We start from the raw sequence: 24,435 nt of genomic DNA on the forward strand, positions 1-24,435 counted from the left end.
GCATACATTCGTCTCTCTCTAATCGCCGTAAACGGGAAGATTCATCGTGCCCTTAAAGGGAATTTTGCTGTCGAATCTTAATCGGTTCCTAGAAGAATTTATCACTAGCCTTTTCAAAGAACGTGTTCCGATGCCGCCGCCCTTCTTATGTTAAAGGTAGAGGTTGTAGTTTTGTTTTAAATACCTGTCCGGTCGGGGAGCACCGCTAAGTGAGGTGGAATGCAGCCTTATTAAATAAAATAGACGTTGCTCTAGATAGAATAAAGATATTTTAAAGAATAGTTCCTCGTTAATTAAATATTTCCTTACCCTATTTCCGTTATAGGTGGCATAGATTAAAGGTTTCTGTACATATTTTACCTGTTTAGTAATACAGTGTACAAACAAGGAAGGAAGACTGGTAGAATAAGTTGCAGGTTTAATTCCAATAATATGTATTACTACGATGACACTCGGAGATGCGTGGGTCAAATAAAGAATAGTTTCAAAGATGGCGGCGTGTGGAGAACGTTACATCATGCTCGTGAGCTGCGCGAGCGCATTGAATTGATCGCTGCGTTGATAGACACTCACGGCCTTTCGTGCATTGCACTATTCCTTGAGGCTCAATACGTACTTCATTATAGGCATTTACCTATATAAATTGTATAATGCGGTACATCATATTTAAAGAAACCGTTGGACAAATGATAAAAAAACATTATGTCTGCTTTTAACACAAATTTCTTGCATTTGAGAGTTAGTTTTGTGCCGTTTGGTCTATTACCACGGTAAATGTCTGAATAAAAAAAAAACAGTCTGTATAATATTATTGTCCTGAGAATTTGTGTTTGTTATTTCAAGTTTTTGTCGGCTCCCTCCTATTGTATTTTAATTTGCATCGCGTCATCATAGTATCCATGTATACGTATCGTCTGTTTCTAAAAATGGTCACATTTATTATGTTATTATATTGATAGTTCAAAATAGCATTCAATTTTATTTCAACATTTTTATGAAACCCTTATTTATGTAAAGATTTCCCTCTTAATATTCATAAAGCATGGATATTTAGATACTCAGCACCTATGCACGTTGGCGTTAGGTGTAATGAAGTAGATTTGAGATAAAACTTTAACATACGCGAAGGGTTTCGTGCTTACGTTATTAATTTTGTAGCACACTGACTGGAATGTATAGCAGGTCAAATTGGCCGGTGTTTGCATTGTACGAGCCCGGAGGCTATTTTTTCATATTTTTATTGCTCACCAGCGTTCAGAGCGTATTTTTATCAAATTAAATACGCTTGTATATTTAAGACCTTTTGCTCGTGGCTCGACAAGTGTGGAAAAATTTAATATTTATCCCCGGGAACAATTTAATTAAATTATGTAATGTATGAAATTATCCAATGATTATTGACAATAACTTTCTGTCTCTATGTCGAATTTGAATGTAATCGTTTATTGACTTTAAACATGAAGATTTTCAGAACATGTATACGGTCTAGTAAACTCAGTGTCACTTTAATTATAAAAAATGGTGTTTTATGATAGATTTTGTCTGCGGTTCCGCCCACGTGGGAAATCCGTGATAAATATTTTCTCTGGATCATAAATAGCTTATAGCACTCAGGAGTAATGTAGCTTTTTATTAGTAAAAAAAATGGTTTAATACTTCCTGTAATTAGTGCGTTCAAACAAAGAAACTCTTCAGCTTTATAATATTATTTTGAATTAAGTCCTTTGAATCATAGTACTTACTAGTTGACCCGACAGACGTTGTCCCGTCTTAACTATGAATTTGCAGCGCGCATTCTGTCAATCAAAGAAATTAACTTTTCTTAAATTTTCTAACGTTCCGCTCAACTTCCTTAATTTTTTCTTTCATAAGATCCTTCTCCTGACAATAACAAACACAACAAAAAAAATTGTGAAATCGGCCCAGCCGTTCACGCGTGATGGCGCGACCAAGGGAAATAGGGATTCATTTTTTGTAATAGATTATAAGTACGATTAACGTGAAAGACAGTATCGATTAAGCGATTATTGTAATCGCATTACTATTATGATCTAACCTTGTTAATTGTTATTCTTTCACCGATGTATAAAAACACAATATAATATTACGTTACTTAATGATTCATTGTTAAGGAATTTATTACTTCCAGTACCACCATTGCTTAAAGTTGACACTTTATTTTAAATTACTAATTTAAATTGAACCTAATTCTAAATTATGTACTAAGGCCTCAATAAGAGATTTTATACCCATCTGCTAATTCACTCATAATCGAAAATTTGTAGGTATTTATTTCGATAGTCTACAATGTTATTGGTTGAATACAATAAATAACAAAGATTGATATTTACGTCTGTCGAACCGGTCTCCAAGATTTAATATCAAGCTTTATACTAAAAAAACAGTGGTTGACAAAAACGCTTAACATATTTTGTCTATTAAAATCATAATAGGTTCCCCATTCATGTTTTTTCGCCGATATAAAAAAAAATCCTTAATGTATTCAATAGATCTAAATTGAAAACTTATAACTTTTTTAGGTATCTTGTTAATATTAAATATACATAATGTTTGAGACGAGATCAAGGTTGGCAAATGTTAATTCAAAAACATAAAAACAAATGCTATTTTACAATTTTCAAATTGAGCTCAATTTATTCAAATATTCTAATGTATTCAGTGGAAAGTTTACAGATTTTATACACCTGTCAAAACGTTGACTAGAAAAAGAACAAATGGTTTTGTGCTAACAGTAAAGAGCACGATGACAATTAGGTCACAGAGTTAAATGTTGCAGGAAAATGGCGGAAGGGTGCATGCTTGGCAAAATGGCGGCCGCAGCACGTTCAGTAATGGCCGCCGGCCTTGGACCGTACTCGCAATCAGCTTATTATTCAATCTCATGTCGCGAATTGGTCCGAGGTCCGACGGCCGTTGACCCCACCGTTCCACTCCACTCGTTAGCGTACTACCCGTGGGCTGATAGATAAAATTACATAAGTACATGTATGATCGTTTTTTCCTGTGTTGCTGCTTTCTTTTATGTAACTCGTCTGACTTTTATTAACGTCTGTATACAACTTGAATGTAAGCTCTCCACTACTCATAATAAAACAACATTAGAGTCTTATATGTAGAGTCATTGTAGAGTTTATCCTTTTCATTTAGCAACTCGATTTTGGTAGGAACGCTAAGGATTATCTAAATATTTTGCGTCACAAAAACAATAACTAAACCTTGTGACATGTAAGTCGTGTCTAAGTGCGGTTGACGTAAATCCGACACAACCCGTTATGTCCTCTCAGAAAACAATGGCATGTTCGCGCTACTCGCCTAATGAGAAATGTTTGTTTTCAGCTTCGCACAATAGCTATTGCTCATCGCCACTTTTATCATTGCCTCCTTTAGTGTTTCCAACTTAAAAAATAATAATCATCGTCTTTTGTTTCGTAATTACTCGTCTGCCACCCTTCACTTGTTATTAAAACAAACTATTCACTACTCTACTTAATAACCTCGGGTTTATAACATCTCACGAGAATCGATATTAATATTGATATAGATTATAGATACATAAGCTGGTATAATGTGAAACTAGAAATACATACGTCCATATTAAACAGGCTATAAATTAGTAGCGGCAGCGTTCTGAATACTCGACCTTGATTGAAGGCTCATTAGCCGTGCGGAGTCAAGACGAGCATACTACGCATCGAACCGGTTGCGGTCGTGAGCCCGCATGATTTATGCCTTTGCTTTTACAAAGAACATGTTTTTTTTTTTATCACCGGACCGGTTTTGCCTGTCGCTCCCCCGCTCAGTTTTTGTTTCGCTACCTGGATGCCGCGGGGCCGAGGAAAAATATAGTGTCAGCTTTTTTTATTGTAATAATAATACTGAGAATTCCTTTTGTAGCACATGCGGACGTGGGCACTGCTAGGAACGTGAGGTGATGGCGCTGTGGCTTCATTATATTAATGGACTCTACCGGATGAATACAAAGACGGGGCCTTTAAACTTTATCGCGTGTAGAATACGTGTTCCCGGTATACGTGGCGTGAAATTAAGATTTATGAATATGATACCGGTCGTGGATAATGCTAATTTAAATTATGCGTGGATATCTAACACTTATTACATGTAACGAAATAAAAATATTTCAACTCTTTAATGGTCGGTAGCAGGTAGGAAGTTTAATTTGGTTCATCAGTCATGAGACATATAATATAGTTCAAGAATTTTTCCCACACTTTGAAATAGTAAAGTGTATTTAATTTTTTGTTTGAATATTTAAAACAGGGACCTGTTTTTAAGCAAATTTATGTAGGTTAACAGCATCATTAATTTAAATGGCTGACAAGTTTTTCTTTTACATTTTGTACTGGATTTAATTTATTCGATAATGTTCATGGACGTACCGACGACCTTTATTTGACATTGACGGCACGTCGGCCCGGCCCAGCCTCCTCGTTCCAATAGTTTTTGTTGCACATTTTTTTCTTGTCATATTTATAAGCCGCCATTTTATATACCACCTGCCGCGGTCGTTACCCATTTAGAAAAAACTCCCCTCCTTCAACAAAAGAGATTCCCAAACTTATTCTTACTTATAATTGCAGTCCACAAAGCTTTTGGTCGTTTTTTGTCGTGTAACAAAAAATCTCCCTTTTAATTCTTTAGAAACAGGCATTCCTCTAAACACGAGGTCGTATTTGGACTGGTTTTTTTAGCATGACAAAAAAAGGTAAACAATTCACGCTCTTTCCGAGAGATCCATGGGATTTATTGACATGCTTTTGTGTAAGCATTTCGATATTAATGTACGACAATGACCCAGTGTGTGAAAGGTTGACAAATGTATTTTGTGCTCCGTATAAGGAGGTGGCAACGCAACGGCTCCGTACATAAACATAACTGTTTTCACTTGACGACGTCGACAAAATACAAATCAGCTTTGTTTATACATAGAATATTGCGACATATTTATTCGTACTGAACTTACACACCGCGGCGGATTATCTTTACAAAACAATGTCATACGATAATAATAAATGGAGTTTGTTTGTTTACGGCACAAATTCGAACGAGACTTTCTAGAAATTGACACAAGTTATGTGATAATCTAATAACGATTTAGTCTGCAATAAAATTATTACGATAGTGATAGATAAAACACACCTTTTAGCAATTTACAGATCTGATAATACTAATGTATCGATTACATTTAAGGTAATATTTTTTTATACAATAACAATTCCGTTCCACTGATAGTGACATGACAACACTTTTTTAATTAGTGGAATTAATATCCGATATCTATAAGTGTTTCAATTATTTATAGTCTCGATTTAAATTAGTAATGATAATTAAGTGACGAATGTCGAATGTAAATGTAATGTTTGATATTTAATGATGTTTTCTTTTTGTGTTTAAATTCTCGAACGTAATTTCTTTATCGAATCACGTAATAAGCACGTGATATTACTTCAATTGTAGTTTTACATATTTAGTACGTCATTTCTAATGACTTAATAATATGTTTCCATAGCAATTGCTTGATATTTATTTACCAAGTACTTACTAGAAAACACTATCAACTTATACATAATATATCTTATTGAAAAACACATAATCTACTGTTTTTGAATACAGCTATAATCTGTTAAAATAATCGTGACTTGAATCCTGTGTTTTATGACTTGTTATCTTCGTCTGTATGGAATAATCATACATTGTGCTAAATACGGGCAATATGATTTGTGACTTCGAAATGACTTTGTAAGATGCAAAACATATAAAATTAACGATTTTCACTTGATATCAATCTTTTAAATTGTTTTTTTGGAAAAGTACTGTATTTTAAAACTTATCTACATAAGATTATCTGTTCAGATAGCATGTGCCTTTTTTATAATAGCATGTAGAGAATGTTATGTACATATTTCATGATTATTACACACATACATATTGTATGAAGAGAACTGGGAATATATTGATTGTATAGTGACTTATATTGTATATGAAAGCTAGAACTTATTTATCAATAAAACTTAATAAAAACTGAACTCACGATAATAATTTACATGATCAAATGGCATTTTAAATTAGCACATTCGTATAGCAATATAATTTACGATATTTCATTTAATGGTAGCCTTAAATACGTGGCGTGTATTCGAAGAGCGTGTATTAATGTATATGAACTAGATATTGCGAGTAGGTCCGTCCGCATGCACAAGTTAACCTCGCAGTAGACAACTAACCTATTAATAAACTGGTCCAGCATTGCATATTAACACATGAACCTTTACATTACTTCGTAGTGGATTAAAAAAGAAACAACTTTTTTATTTGTATAACATGAAGGTTATTTAGAATTGACTTGTATGTCGATGAAAATAAATTAATTATTGTTCAATTAAAATTAAACATATTGAAGGTCTTTTGCGAAACAGATAATTATAAGAGCTTATTATGTTGTTATTAAAACATAATATAATATTTGAATTAAGAAGTTGTTCATTGTTTTATAATGTTTACTTACATCATTTACATATCGTTTCACGTGAAGGAAACATGGGTATTATTACCCATCACCATGACGCGACATTTTATTAAAATTAGTAACTACGTCGTACGATAGGTGGTAACTGGTAATAAAGAGATATACACAAATATTATATAACGTAAGCTGTATTAATAAACTAAACTACATATTAATTATATCAATACTTAATGTTCGACATCTTAAATATTAATTTACTGTTGAATGTCTAACTTTACATTAGGTATATATACATGAAAACAAATACTTTTATTACACAGAACAATCAAACAAATTAAGAATAAGCAAGTTTCCCCATCAACCAAAACATTACCAAGACAGATGTCAAAGAAGTTGTAAGCGGATATAAATCTCAGTTTAGTTCGGTATTGCCCGAAGTTGTCCGTTGGCAAGTAAAACAAACTTCTTTCAAAAGAAATGGAAAACTTTTAATGCTCTTTCTGCGAGTTCTAATAATAGGAGGTGAAGAAGTTTGTCTTTCAAGTTCTTTGTTATAACTTTGCTGGAATTACACTCGTATCGCTGCGTGAATATGATGAATATTAATTATTAGGGGAAAGTTTTTATTTTTCTTCTCAAGAACTATAAAGAACTTTACCAACACATTGGCCATTATCTTTATATGCTTCTAATTTTGTACCACTTGTTATTTTTCCTTTTATTATTATTTTACAAACGAGACAGCACGTGTAATTAAAATAAAACTAAAGAGACTTTAGTCTTTAGTAAAGACCATTAGAATTTTAATTTGTGACTATTTTGTTACTTATACGCTAATTACCTCATCATCATCCTTTAGGCTACGATAGTAAGTAAGATGTTCATATATCTAACAATTAATTATAATATCAAAACATGCAGTCATGATATAAACAAACAGATGCTAACAAAACACCTATCAAATTATAACCTACGTTTGTTTGGTAACACAATCCTAAAGAACTCTAACGTTCCATTAGCCGTGGCGAGGCGGTGTCTCCATCCACGCTCGTTGCTTGTGTCAGATCGGATGACCGACTTCCAGTAACCGAGAGCCGTGATATAAGATAAGCTTCGTCATGTTTTGACTTGGCACCTGACCTTTGCTTTATCACGAATTTTGACATTCAATCCGTGAATATTCGCTCGGTATGCAGTGTGCGAATACTTGAGCTGTTTTAGTCAGCTGAATTTGAGAATGTGAACATCTAGCATATTTTGAGTGATGTGTTTGTACCTACATATTATGCACCGAAGCAATATATCTATGTAGTTTATATTAAATTATTATTATCGCATCTACCACTGACATTACAATATTCATTGACAACAAGTCGAGCATATTTTCCCAGAAATTAATCATTCAATTCAATGAAGCAAATAGTTAGTTACTTAAACCTCTAATAATATCGATTTATCGCAGGAATTAGAAGTTGTTATATATTGTTATAAAGCTTTTATAAATAATAATTCATTAATAAAACACCTTAATATATTCATAACATTTCCAGTTTTACGCATGATGCTTCAATTATAAACACCTAAAAATAACAAAAGCTAAACAAGTACATAAGCATATTCAAATAAGATTTTTCGTATATATTTTATTGTTTTAGATTTTAATATTTTTAATATTCATAATGCTTATCATTGTTCTAAGTAATATTTGTTATTTTGTCTATGACATGGCATGGCAGGAGAATGACCGTGTGCACGGAGACACGGTGCGCACGCCTACTCGCCGCCATTTCTAATTTGCATCTGTGCGATAGAGATAGATGGATCAAATTGTTCTCCGTGCAGTAATAGCCTCTTTTGTGTTTTTTTTTAAACGGAACGATCTGTGGTTGCCACGCCGTCGAACCTGTTTTAGTAAAATATGTTTTTATAGTTTGAATTGATTTAAAAAAGTATTATATTAACATAATTAAATCTTTGCTATTGTTGATTGTGTAATAATAAGGCATTACGTAGTAAAGATTTTAACACTATTTTTTCGGCCTACTTGGCTAGATAACTGGCTGGCTATTTTAATTTTATTTTTACTTTGTCAAAGTTTGTTTAAGTTCTTTATCTTTTTAAAATTACAACATCTAATATCGATCAATTTAAATTATTCAAAGCTAAAACGTTACCTAATATTCAGCAATAACAAGTAAAATAGAAAGTCATCTAGTCGATAAAGTGTTTGATAAACGAAATGTAATATTAATAACTGCTGACGTAACCCACGTTATTAGCCCATGTGCTCCCCACATGTACGTTAGTTAAAATAAACAAGCTCGTTTCGCAATTCGTCCGATAGATTACTATAGTTATCTAGCTGAGTGCATGATACAGCCCTATCAAGCAACAGCAGGTCTGATAACGAATTCCAGTACTTTTTTATCTTTATCAGATAGCTCACTATCATTATTCATTCTGGTATTTAAATTGTTACTATTTGAACGTCTTTTGTAAATGTTTCCCTGATCAGATTACGATGATAAGTAATTTATAAGCGGATTAGACTATTATTGTAAATGATTTTAGGAGTTGTGACGAAATAATTATGTTTGTATTGTGACATATTAATGTATTTAGTCATCAAGCACATTGTATGGTAGAATTGTTAAGCCACCCACAGTTTTGGGCTTAGTTTGACGATTGCTGTCATTAATACCACCAAAAACAGACGGATTAACTGCTTAACGTGCCTTCCGAAGCGCGAAGGGATTAAGATTTGAACATCTTAATGAAGTAATCTCTCATCCGAGTCCGAACCCACGCTCCAATGCCGCTGTTCGCACAATTCATCTGTTACTAAATACGCTATTATTATGCTCTTTAAAAGATGTTTATTCAACCACGTAATCGATCAATCTATCTAAGACTTGATATTTATGTACACATAAACAGTTACTTCCTTACTAAATGTTTATTTCTACTTTGTAAGTACTTTTCTTGTTTGTATTAACTGATAATATGGTCTTTATCGTTTCTTCAATTCAGACAGTAAGCCATGTTTAGAAATATTGTGGGATCTAAGTACGTAAATGCAAGTGTTACGTAAGAAATACTAATAACGGATAAGGGTGATCAATATGAAAAAAAAAGTACCTAAAATATCAAAGATTAATGGAAACTACGTCCAGACAAACATAAAAAGGACACGAAATGTCTGTTCTGAATAAGAAATATGTGCGTAATATCTGCACGTATATCAGTACATATTTTACGGCATACTATTTCCCGTACGAGAGCTCTTTTCTCCCCAATTTATTTTAGAGGGCACACACTCACTCGCTTATAACTAAGAAAGGCGACAACCCCTGCTGAAGTATATCAATATATAAGTGTGTTTTTGGCTTATAAATGCAAATTTCATACACATTTTGACATAGTTATTCTAATATTCCTGTTACAGGCGAAAAACAATATCAAAAGCATGCACGTAGGTAACTCACCAGTTTCCTTATTTGTTAAATATTTTTGTACTTCCATAGCCTAATTAAAATGAATATATCGAAAATATCGCGAATTATTTATTACTCTGTCACACTTCATAGATATATATAAAACTAAAATAAACATAAATTTACTTGTCGTTTAGATAACGGTAACCACAATGATGACATTTTATTTCGATCATTGATAGGGAAAAATCCTCACTATTGATATGTTTCTACATTGATAAAATCCAAGGCTAAAGACACATAATGAAACAAGTTAATATTTAATTCATTACAAATTTTATTTGTACAACAATAATGTCCAAAATATATTACAAAACAGTAGAGTTATCTTAAAATAGTACAATCAATATTACTCAGAATGGAAATGTACTATATCATGTAATAGTACAAACCAATACGTTTTCATACGCAGCGTACAGTGACTAAGAAATAACAAGCGATGTTTTTTCTTCACAACGACCACATTTTACTGCCACGTAATTACTGACAACATTACAGCGGTTAATAAAACACTTCATTACTCCGACGTTTGTACACTTTCCTCATTTTAAATGCGTAATTTAACAAAATAATTTCAAAAAGATCGAAGATAAGGGTACATTTTAAAACCGCTAGAGGCGCTGTAAGCTTTCATATGAATAATCTTGGGGCCCGGTTGTAGCCAAGACGCCTTTCTACAATTGTTAATGGAAAATAAAAAATGTATGGAATACAGTGTATGGTATTGAAATCACATATCCTAGCGACAAATTCATCGCTAAGATAAGTAATTTCCATACAATTTTTATTTTCTTTAACGATTGCAGAAAGGTGTCTTGACTTGTCTTGCGTACGGACTCCATTTTGTGCATATATGACCATATGATATGACACACGGTTATCTGTTTCCACGAGATTGATGGCATAATAATGTAGAAAGCTCAAAGCACTGTTACGTATGCGCTTTCTATTGTGAATACTCGAGCGAAGGAATGGAAATCATTTTTGTACAATATATGTACACAAAAATGTGATTACATCAGTAATTGTTCACGTACTGGTTAAATGACAACTTGAAAATGCGATGTAGAGAAAGTTATAAGTATTATAATTGGATGTAAACTAATGGTCAAGTCCGGCAAATAAAATGAAGTAGCTACTCTACATAAGTATAAAAAATCTAAAGTTATTTATTATTATGAAACTCATGGCAGTTTAACGATGCGGAAATATATTTTATAATCGTGCAGTGAAATTATTACGAAGAAGATAAAACGATTATAGTATTGCGATAGTTCATAAAGCGATTCAGTTGTAACCAAAGTAAGCCGGTTTCACCATAAGTAATTAACATACAAGCAACTGCAGTTTAGCAGGCAATTAATTAGCGCAATGGCCCGCCGGGTGGACTGACCTGGAGGTGTGGCTCACCCATTAACCGACGAAGTCTGACTGACAATTTATTGTGCTATTAGAATTCAAATTAGTGAAAGTTACAATAACACACTGTGTCACCGGACCCCATGATAAAGTACGGACTGTTAAACTATATTAAAAACCAATAAGAACTTCCTGTGAATGTTTATGAATATATTGAATTAAATATTCCTAACGGTTGTTGATATGTGTTATGTTATTCGAACAAAATTAATCGTTGAATAGCTGGCAACCATGACGGGCTGTTATCACGCGAGGCTATCACGACTTGTGTGGCATTAAGCAGAACTAGCTACGTTGCATTAATTAAATTCCAGATACACGTTCAGTATCGCGATTGTCGGCTCAGTGCAATGTATTTATTTATTATTGCCGACCCTATTTTATATCGGTTTTAATGCCTCTATAATGTCGTTTGTATTTATCGTTTTTCAAGTTGTAACGTTCTATTTCCTTTTGGTATACAATTAATGTTATCGTGTTGAATGTAGATAATAAGACGTTACATATACAAAATAATAAAACGAGGAGTATTAATAGAATAATCATTAGCTAAATATGTACATAAGTAATTTTGTTATATTATAAACTGTACGTGTTTGCCCCCATTTGAAGGTGACCTTTGCCATTAAGGATAAGTTATTCGAGGAATAAACCAACAAATCATAACAAATACGATAATCAACGAGTCGTCGTTTGTTCTAGTCCGTGTTATGCAATAATATATACTTACAATAATATAATAGTAGACGTAACTGTGTTTTTTACACTATTTTGATAAATGTTAGGCGTGATATCTATATTAATGACGTGTATATATAATTATGTATGAATTTTAAGATAGAAATGTCATTTAGAAAAAGGAAACTATGACACGAATATCGTTTTTATCCGAATACGGCGAAATAAGGAAGGACAACGACTGTAGTAGGTAATATAATACAAGTTATAAAAAATATAAATCTTTCCTCAATATATTCGTTATAATAAATACCTTTCAAATAAAATATAAAAGCGAACAGCGGACTCATTAGACAATAATGTAGTCATGACGCAAAGATGAAATATTTCATAGAATGACAAGGAATGTCTTTAAAACCCACATTACCAAATCGCAACAATATGAATTGTTAAATAAAGATCCAGTTCCTGTGATATTAAACGTTGGCATGATACCAATTCAACATGTCATCCATTCTTGGCACATTTCTCCGTTTCATTGCTCTCGGTGACGCGAACACTTCCATAGCTACTTTGCATACATTTACACAGTACAATACACGCAATGATAAACAAATGTACCAAGTGTGCAGCATACAATCATTTCCTGGGATTACCTATCTATTCTTACTATCGTGATAAGTGGATAGCGGAAAAAATAGATAGCCGCGCACTTTTGGCAACATACCAAAGATTAATCTGTTGTTATCACGCTTCGTAAAAAGAGGTCGTGAATTTTCCGCAGACAATTCAACCTTGACACTAATCATACGTTGTTTACATTATATTAAAAGCGTTTAATGTGTTTCATGTGTGTTTGTTTATTGTTTCAGGTAAGAGTTTCTATTATGACTATACATCTTTCTTCGGGAACGGTGAGATCTACATTCCGGTGCCGCAAGCATTTCTATTGTTTGGACAGCGGAAAGGTACCGAACACATACGTTAAAGAAATAAATAGAACATAACTTTCATACGTTCACAATACATTTAGAGGTCATTGTAAACATGCTGACTTATATAAACATCTGTCATGAACTGATATTACGGAATTTCAATAAACCGACGCGATATCATGTTTAATGAACTACTGAGTACATTATATACGTATTTACGTAACACCAGTGCCAACAGCTAGTGAATATTCATTTCTTCCATTGGATACGTAATCAAATAAAGGAAAATCCGTGACCTCTAAATTAATGTAGAAAATATTTGCATTCATTATCATCGCGTTGTAATCATATCTTGGAGTTGTTATCGCGTTTCTCCTTGATTGTCGAGCCATTGTCGTAAACAATTATTGTTGAATGTCATTTTTCTTACGTAATGAAACGCTCGTTACAGCCATTTATTTTTCTAAAATGTATAATCATTGTTGTCATTGAGGAAAAACATATTATTTTAATTTCCTTATTCTTTTCATGGTTTTTATTCTCTGTTTTCAATTTTTAAGTATGTATTGAAAAAAATATTTTTAAAAGCGCTGTCTTTATTATTCTTCGAATCTCCAGGCTTCACATAAACTCATTATCCATTCTTAATAAAGTAAAACTAAAGGTCTTATTTTCAAATGGATATAAAAACAGTTTTAAGTTGAAAATTGGAATGTCAGTGGATCTGCGTCTTAAACATAACGTTCCGAATTGGATTTCTTTTATAAATCGCGTTTGCTTATCTATTACGTTTGTTTGGAAATTGCAACTTGTAAAGATGAAACACACTCCTATTAGTACGCTTCCATAAACAACAACTTTACCTTCAAATATTCGTTCCCCAACACAACCAAGCGTAGACTCGCAGACCAAAACAAATTTAAATAAACCTGTACATTCTGCTTAAGGACGCTCAAATTCCACGGCACTGGATTTATATTCAGTTGTGATAAATGTTATTTGGTTGTCTGTGCTAACACCGAGGCCGTCCGCTGCACTATATAAGCGGCGCGTTGAGAATTAATTTCCCATGGGTCCTGTTCGCCTGGTACATAAAACGCAGCGCACTCGGCCTGATTGCTGTTTGGTTGTTAATTCGCTGTCTATCTATCACTGGCTTAGATTGTTAGTATCGGTAAATATAGTTTGTTTCGCCTTAATTAAATATATTTTGTTCAGTTCATTACAAAGACTATTAATGTAAATTATCATCAAAATCAACAGACTGTAACTTTGTTTTTGAAGATAGAATAATTCCCCTTAACCTCATTAAAATATGTAAATTGAAACGTATTTATTTTCTATATATGAATTTATTCATTGCGCAATACTTTACAAACTCGTATGTACAGACTGGTATAATAACTGTATTTTTTAAGTAAATATAACATTTTTAAAAAGGAAGAAATATATTGAATAACCCACTTACAACGTATGAATGTAATACACGCATTATCATAACATACGCGTAAAGTTTGAGCTACTAATATTAACAATTTTCTAAGAAACGTGCCAAAGCTTTCATGATAACAGCGATATTATTTAGCCAGAAACTGTCAGAATACAATGTAAATCGGCCGGATTCATCTAAAGGTATCAATGTTCATCTAAACTACACACCTTGTTTGACGTCATTCATGTTGACGCATTCACGATAATAGCAGCGAACGATGGAGAGGTACTTATCACAGCGAAGAGTCGAATTATTTCCCACTAATTTGTTATATTTCCATCTTGCATGACATTTAAGACTGATATGCATTCCTGTATCATTTTAATTGTAGGTACGTGAGATGACTCAATAAGATACGACGTTAGCTCGTCATAGATATTGAAATAACATCTCATATTATTATGTTAATGTATTTCTAGTCTATCTATCGATAGAGGAAGTTGTGAAAACATTTACATGGAAATTTATTTCCTAACCTTCTTGATAATCGTTTTGCATACTGATTATCAAACAAATAAATATGACAAACGTTTACTATTCTCACTGCGAATTTCACATGAGTCACGAACGCAAACAGCGCTTGATCAAAACAGGTCATAATGCAGTCAACTGTCATAAATTCCGCGCCATAAATCAACTGTGTCAGTCCACGTTTAGTGTAACTGCCTTTTCAGACAAACATTTTAATGTTATACTCTCGTATTTTGAGTACCTACATGGTGTATTATTGGGCGCGAAGCCAAATGTTTGCCAGACATCATCTCGAATGCATTCTGCTCTCGTTATAAATCAAAATAAATAAAGCTAAAATATTCACGCATGCCTATAAATTTAACATTTTTATGCGTGTATTTGATCGCGAGTAATGGATGGTGTCGCTGGCACGCCATGTAATAAACTGACTGCCGAGTTCTATGATGGTACGTTAACTATACACATTATGTTTGTTGGGAGAATCTGACTTATGTCGTTTGTACCTATCAATAAAACTTAATTATAAACCGCATAAAGAATTAACTATGTGAACACGTACACGACATAATAATACAATGGTGTTATCTACAAGTAATAAAACCACATGTTTTTGTAACATTCTTATAATCTCGATATCGATATTAATTTTATACGACGAAAGCACGTCAGCCCGGAATCATGTGACTATATATAATTAATATAATTATAGTTCACAGATAACACTAGTTTGTGTTAAAATCAGATAAGATCCGTTGAGGCATCGTGTTTGCTATCTAAAGTACCGCAGATAAAATAAATCCCCCTTATTAAATTTATCATTGGTAACGAATTGTTATCATACCGAGCAAACCGTCTTCTGATAGTGAACTAGGTCACTGTAAGGATTTTGCTTTGCGGTTAACAGCGACATAATTAAATACCTGGCTTTTTAACGTTAATATCTAAGCTAACGTCTACATAAACGTTTATGGATATATTTGTAATTTGTCCTATTGTAGCTTCTATATTACTAATAATATTTTGCTGAAAAGATGTCATACGATGCTTTAATGCTTGGAGTATTACTTATAATACTATATTTATTACATCGAAATAGCGATAAAATATTTTTTTAATGGATAAAATCCACATTCCTTCGGGCTTATATACCTATAACGTGAGTACTTTGTTGTAATGATTTAAAAAGTAAAATATTTTTGTTTCATATAAATAATATTTACAGATTTGTTAACTATGTATTTATTTTTAAAATATTGTGGAAAATATACTGCCCAAAGATTAATAAATACATATTGTCTATCGTTTTGTGTAATCTATAATGGCATGCAAATGAATGCACAAAAATATTATGCTTTCAAAAAGGCGAGACGATTTTTATACATTTTAAAACGTGTTTGGTTTTTAAAGATTCCATTCCATCTCGTTTTCCTAATGAATTGTTGAAAGAAATAATATGTGGGAAGAAATCCAAGTATTCAGCCTGAGTCGGTTGGTATTTATTTTGCTCACATCAGTGACATCAAACGCTAAGAATAGTTTTTGTTTGCTATTTCATTGAAGTGTATTTTCGATGATTTTGTAACACGCGTCGATGTATTTTCGGAATGCCAAATTGTGAAATCTTTTTTTTTTGTTTCTTAAACAATGTATGACGTCTTATCAAAATACACGTGTCAGAATAGGTTAGGTATAAATATTCATTATAGTCGAACGTTATGCAAAATAACTGAGTATAATCTCGTAATCAATAAGCGCACAATGCGAGACAGACATCTCCGGACACGTCTCGATCTTGGTCAAGGCGAGGCTGTCGACCGTGGCGGCACGCCAAACCTGCGCACCGTAATGGATGCCATTTGTCATATTTTTTATTGGAAACAATGAACAGAGGATGATATTTATGGTCGTCGCCATTCTCGCAAATAATCTTCAATGAATGTAATTTGGCCATGTTTATAAATCTTCATATTTGGCGAACGGTAAATATAATGAGTACAAAAAACAATGTCTGAGGAGGACGGACCCTCAACAATAAGGATATAACGTTAAAGTATGATTGTGGTATTATTAATTCAAATACCAAGATCATGATCGAGGTTACTAACAAGTAACACGTCATAAATTAAGTTAGGAAGGATAATTCCTTATCTGTTAATACCTAGTTTATAGCAGATTTTTTTTTATTAATTCAGTACGTTGCAGAATAAAATCCACGTGTAACTAATAAGTATTTTGCAACTTTTATAGAGTTTATTACAATGTCACAATACTGTGCTGTTAACGATAAAATTATACGTTAAGTTAGCAAATTAATGCGGCATTGCGAATTATTTGGCTACGCTCCAACCACAAAGAATAATAATACGGTCGACAATCTCAAGGGCACTCCCACTTTACGACAGATGTTTAGTTAACATACGAAAATATTCGAAATATGAATACTGAGATGACGTACTGTCCAATCTGCGCGCTCCAATCTATTCCTTTGCTACATGTATTCCAATTCCATATATAATTTTACAGACATGACGGCCTTCGCAAAGTTATCCAATCGTCAATCTTTACAACGATTAATCTCTGAATAATCACATACTATGACTTCCATTCTTAATCTGTGCCTGGTATCTAAATTAATTGCAATTTGTTCAGTACATTGCTATCAAGTGCCATTTACGATCACTATAAAATCTTGGACTGGTGTAATGGCGTCAAAAGATTATAGTTTATTTGAAAATATACTACTAACTGAATTTACCGGTCGTTATCCATAAAACGGGAGTCCATAAATTATATTTCCCAATTTCCGAGCATCGTAACACGAAGGAAAACAAACCATAAAAGCGGTGATTCAGTATTTTGAAAACACGCAAAATATTCATAGTCTTTTCCTTACTTAACAGTTCGCTACCCTGTATCTGCTAATTCAAGATATGTAATAACTTAACAAATGTTTAGTTTTAGTTATATTTGTTTTATTTTATAACTTTCTGGACCTGTGGCATTGTCTCTGAGTAAAAGGCTTATTGTTAATTGTTTTGATAAACTAATTTTCAAAATCAAAAGTACTGACAAAAGTACTTGTTTGATGTCTTTAAACCCGTTAGTCGAATGCGTACATACTTCATGTGCCCTGGCCTATTGCACAAAATACACTTGACTACTAAAATTGGAAATGCGCCAACATCGATGTCCGAGTAATCGTATTCCAAGTGGCCGTATCAACTAAATGTTGATTGATGGTTTCCCTTTTCTGTAAACGACCAGATCGACCTTTGTCGGAGCAGTTAACTTGAATATAAATGTGGTGTAATTTTCGCGGAATCAAGTGCCTTAAGCCTTAATACCGCCGTGATTACAGATGAAATATAGATATAAAGTATATTCTAAATGTGGGGCTATAATTTAATTCCGGATAACGGTCCAAGAAATAAATTGTTTGTTGGGTTCGATTTGCAAAGTAGATGTAGGGTGGTCACTTTAATAGGTATTGCAAATTTTGCAAAACATTAATGTACAGAAAACTTTGTAATTGGCCATAGTTCAAAAGTAACTTATCCTACATAGAGTTGTTTAATAACTTATACTGCAAATATAATTCACATCAGCTAACACAATACATCTGCAATGGTCACCCGACTTCCTTTCGACTAATTAAAGTTCGATCTCGCAAAACGTTCTACGCTCATTCATACCATATACTTTATGTATAGCTCCAACCGTCCCATCTCTCTTTTAATGAGTTTCCAACTTAATTTACAGTTATTGTTTTACCCCAGTGGCCGCGGATTTCGGACTTGTTACGTATGTTGAATGTCAAATTGTATTTCTCTTGCAAACTCGGCGCTATTCCACTTTTGCAGTAACACTAAATTCAAAGAACTATTTATAACGAATTATCATATTTGTATTTGAAATGTAATGTTACTAAATTTACCTTATTCTTAATTTATTAATTTGATTCCATGCCTAATATAAAATTATTTTCGTTTTGTCAGTGCTACAGTTCAGATTAAATTCGAATATGCAGAAATTATAAATATGAAAAATAATGAAATCGGTTTAATTCATATAACATCTTTATCATTGAATGAGGTACATTTTATCCAAACTTTTTCAGTCTTGGTTTATTACGGGTCATAAGTTATCGTGAAGTTTATAATGGAACCAAATGAAATGGAATTTCTCCTGACTCCATTCGCCCAATCTCTGAGTTAATAATCAATTCGCAAAGTTTCGGAATCCGTACTAACTCAATTATATAAACTGAGGTCGATGAGGAGTTCAATCTTACTAACTTATTCATTACACTAAGTCGAAGGTCCGGCTTAATTATACTTGTTGTTTTGTTAACTTTAGACTTGTTTTGTTTATGTTCAAAACATTTCGTCACAATTAAAAATGTTACTTCGTCCTTTATTTTATTTTTTCAAACTGAGTTTTTACCGTTTCTATGTATTCATCAAATTTCGTCTGAACTTTTAGTATAAAGCGTTGTTATAGTGAAAAGAAACGTTTATATTTTTAACGTGCTATATTTATAAGGCTGCGGAGTGCTGTTGTGAAGTTTGAAGTTGGAGAACTTGCTTTCATCCGAAGTTAAAATTGTGTAAACTTTGTATTCAATCGAAATGTTTTTTTTTATTTTTTTGTTATTTTAAGCACGCGGTGTTCATTACGAGACAAAGGTTTTCGTGTTTAAACCGTCACTTTTATAATATAATATTTCGTTTGTCGCTGTTTTGAGGTATCAGAATGACGCAATCTTTTTAAATTAAAACATAAAAGCCAAAATATATTTACTACGATAAAAGGATACAACAATAAATTCTTGAGGAATTAATATGAATGACAAAACAATGTTGTACTACATCCGTTATGGGTAAACGAAACGGTGTTGTGACCTCCTAACGACTCTAATTGGTTATTGGAATACTTGATATTGCAAAAGTAAAACTTTTCAATTCATTTTGTCAAAAAGGTTATACGTATAAACATTGCAAAAAGCCGTTACCTTCTCAGAAAGACTAAAACGACGAAAGAAAGTTTGTAGAATCCAACATTCTAATTTAGTTTTATAAGGTCGGAAAGTATGCTGCTGTGAATAATAATAAGTTATGTCGCCAACCGTTATCCCCACACGAACACTTATACACAAAAATCCAAAATGCAAGGTCCTGTATTTATGTTTTTCAAAAGCTTTTTTGGATGTATTTTTTTATAATTGAATCAAATGATCAAAATTTGTGATTGAATCCATACCTTTCTAATCCAGTATGATTGTGTATTTATTTAGAACTTACGGCGACTTTTAAAAACTAGCCCTGTTTAAATGAACACACGATATCAATTTGTGTGCTTCTTAATGATTTTTTAAGTTTACGCGAATGTTATACATTGAAATAAAACAATTATACAAATTATAGTTATTGTATCACTAACTGTTCGGACAACCTACACTTCAGTAACCAAACACCCTCACACCTCGTGACCATGAAGGCTGCAAACTCTTAGATACGTCGGTTGAAAATTATAACATAAAAAACCGCGATAAAATCCGAGAAATAGATTTATTTCATTGTGTGATTATTTTCAATGACCTTTTAAGTCCTTATCTATGAAATTTTATTTTGTCTATGACATAATATGTATATCATTGTAGATACATAAACACGAGACACGTGTATACGAACTACACAGTGTCAATAATACCAAGATCCTGTTGGTAAAGTAATTACGGATCACATTACAGAAGTTTGTTCAGAGTGACAAACTTGCAGATTATCTGCTTCCAGCCATTACAGTTTTCGAAGAGGCAACTGGCAAGTTCCAACAGGCACAAGTTTCGAAGTTGCCAAGTTGGCGGACTTCGGCGAACTCTCTTCTGCCTGCTATCTTCCTGCTTCCGAATAAAGTGTTTATTTGTGACTTTCTTTAACTTTTTATGTACTTTTATTAGTTGAATAATGATATTTAAAAACTACAAATATGTGTAAAGTAGTAGTGTAAAGTGGATGAATTTGTAGATCGCCGGAGAGCTGGTTTTAGAAGTCTCTTTATGAAAATCTTTAATTTCTGCAATTAAATGTTATTAAGTCTTGACACAGAAAACTATAAATTTAAAGAAATAAGTAATAGAAAGATTCCTCAATTATGGAATCAGTGTGTCATAGTGTCTGAACGTATACTTTGTAATCACGTCTCACACTGCACGTCAAAGTTCCAAACTTAATTAAATATCCATGATAAATCATATTTCATCATAGATATGATAAGCAGATTTGAATTGACGATATATTTAACCACAAAACCGCATTAAATTCAATTAATATCGAGATCAAATTTTTCTTTTAGTTTCAGGTGTCAAAGACAGTTATCAAGCTATAAAAGATTCCGAAATAATCGGATAGAAGCCTAGGGGTGGGAATTTCGCAATTTCACCACCTGCCGTGAGTTTGAACCGTTTCAAAGGGGTGAAAAGCGTGGGGGTTGGGGGGCACACCCCTCCTCTTTGCCGTTCGTGAATACCGCTTAAAGTTCTCTACATAATTGCTGTCTGGCTGCGAATAAACTTTGTATTACATTACCCGAGTTAATTTATAGTGTCTTCTTATTCATTGCTTTAAGTTAGTTTTGTTTTCCAAACGACCAGAGTTGTCCTAACTAGTTAAGTTTTATGCGTGTGTTTCGTCAAAACACCTCCGTGAAAAATGTCGTAAAGAATGTTTATATTTTCCTCTATTCCCATTTGTAACTATTAGGTCGGGAAGTTGTGTAATAAAGTGCATAATGTTTAATATTTTACCGTAAACCAAAGACCGCTGTATTTCATAATAACCGCGCGACTTTTTACTTTATATTGTATGACTCGCTGCATTTTTGCACATTTACCAATTACGTACATTGCACTGTGACAAATCGACAGTGATTAAATTGGCAGGTAAAAGCAATGAACTATTCAGTGCAGTTCTTTATACCCAAATGTCAGTATTAATTGCATATTTACAACGAAGCCGAATTAAATCCGACCTTGACTCGCGAACGTGTTTGCGGCGAACTTTCGAAGCAGTCACAAAAAACTCGGTTAATTTCGACCAACTTGTGATAGTTATTAGTCGTTTGGTCACGCGATAAGTGCATACTTCTCAAATACTTGGTCACGAATTCGTGATTGTCAGTATTATACGTCTCCATTAAAACGGGCCAGTCTGTAAAGCCGTCCAATTGTGTCTCGTTTGCACACTGACAACGAAAGTTCACAACTGTTCTGGTGCACTAATTGACTATGAACTTTACAATTAACGGGTTAAGTGGACAGTAGTTTATCAGCAACAACTGTAGTCCAAACAATATAGACTATTATACGAGTAATCTTAACTAATCTATGCAATAACAGTGAACGCGGACGCGCTCTTTATACTTACAATGCAAATTGATTCAGCGGATAACGCAATTTGTGTAATTAATTGACCAGTTGTGCATCGCATGTCAATAAATCTGATGAACTCGCCGTCGAAGGTTATCAATGTTATTGGTGCGCACGCTCATTGCGGCAGCGATGCCAATGCGCATTCCATGACGAGCGAAATCCATTTATTATTAGAGCCGCATGATAACGATAAACCAACGAGGTCAGACGAGAGCCCGCAAAAAATAGAAACGCTGCTTTACTGCGCGTGACTAAAGAGTAGATGCAAGCAAGATGGCGTGCACATCCGTCCCACTCCGACCGGTTCAATTGGCTGAATTTATCCCGCTCTATCAGATTCGGTTGCCGTTAATTTTTTTGCCGACTGGCTACGTTTTTTTTATCTGCTTTTTTGCCATTGAATTTCACGAATTACGTGATGGCAGCGAGAGGTTTGCGTTCGCGACCGCTTTTGTCGCCTTATTGCTATCTCTTAAGGTTACATAATGATAACCCCGCGATATGTAAAGTACATGTTTATAATTATTGCTCGAGGCGACGTGCGAATCGAACATTTCACAATATGTATTTTAAGTAGTTGTTAATGATCAAACAATTTCAGATTCATCAACAAAACACTATGCCTTTGAAGTGTCTAAATGCCCGTTTTCACAATGTAAGCAGCGACATCATTACGCAATTAAAACACATTCAAATCCGTGTACTCTATTAGGATTTATACGCTGATATTTATTGTTTGACATATTTATTAGAGCTTGTAGTTCAATTAGCACAAATCTATGACCATTTATTCGCATTTCGATAGAATATATTTGTGTACAAAAAGCAATCGTTTTTAAAGTATTGGTAACACTACGTAGACGTAATAATAACAACAAAACAACATTAACTACAATAATGAGTCACGGCATGGCGTGATGGGTCGTGAAGGAAACGTTTGTCACGAAAAGTATTATAAACACAGTCGGTATTCGTACGATCGCAAATTACTCCCACATGCATCATTGTACGCCTATCAAATAATTCAAATAGCTAGACGATGAAAAAGTCCTGACGTTTTTATGAACGAGAATATGTTTTGTGCTAATCATTTGTAAATATAGCATAGTTATAGTGTGTACGTCATCTGTTATAGTGTTTGTCAGCGTTCGTATTCAATAAGCTATTATTTTTATTACTAATGTATTATTATCGCTGACAATAAACAACAATGTCATAATACAAATGATCTATCTACCGAATGTCGGCATTAGGCGCTCAAAACATGACACGACTATAAAATATAAAGGGAAGTTCAGTGCAGAAATACTAGGAATTACAATATCTAGAACATATACGTAGGATACTCGTCAGTCCGCCAGGCAGATATGTAGAGGCATGTATAGGCAATATAGTGTTTTTATTACCGAAACTTTATTACATTTTCAATTCTAATACGTGGTCCAAAAACACAAAAACCTAACCCACTTTCGTATGTTTCGTTCATGCATCAAAATTGAATTCGTCACTATACATTTTTATGAGCTTTAATATTTCATATTAGCATCTATAAGTATATATAAATCACGGTAGAAGTTCTTAATTACAGAACTATTAAAGGTTATAATCTATTAACACAAACGCATAATTAGTTAATATATGGGCGCTGTTAAAAGGCCGCGCGAATCGATCAATAATTCAATAGCTCGCAGTGAGGAATGTTTCACAAATAAAAAAGCACGTGGTGCAGTCGAATTGTTCCGCTCCGTTTAACGCTTGTACGTTGTTGCCAGGCGGACGCGTGGACATGTGATGTTTTCCGAACAAACCCAATTCAAGATGGCCGACAGCGCCAATGCTGCCATTCGCTTTCCCACGTTCACCATCACTTCGCACGCTTCATTCTCGTTTCTTTTCCTATTGTACGTCTCATTGCTTACATGTTTATACTGACCTTGTTTTATTCGTAAATATTTCACTATTATTAATACTCGGCCATCAAATAAGTTTATGTGAGCATATACCGCAATGGT

General features: G+C 33.4%; 1 protein-coding gene across 1 annotated transcript in view; it reads left to right on the forward strand.

The window, feature by feature from the left end:
* The first annotated feature begins 12,937 nt into the window (after nt 1-12,937).
* LOC115440849 (probable JmjC domain-containing histone demethylation protein 2C) overlaps nt 12,938-24,435 on the forward strand; it is a 72,876-nt gene continuing 61,378 nt past the window's right edge. Inside the window, 1 exon segment of the mRNA XM_037440540.1 lies at nt 12,938-13,064. The gene's annotated coding sequence lies outside the window, so the exon portion shown is untranslated.

This window comes from Manduca sexta, chromosome 19, assembly GCF_014839805.1.
Source record: "Manduca sexta isolate Smith_Timp_Sample1 chromosome 19, JHU_Msex_v1.0, whole genome shotgun sequence".
Classification (NCBI taxonomy): domain Eukaryota; kingdom Metazoa; phylum Arthropoda; class Insecta; order Lepidoptera; family Sphingidae; genus Manduca; species Manduca sexta.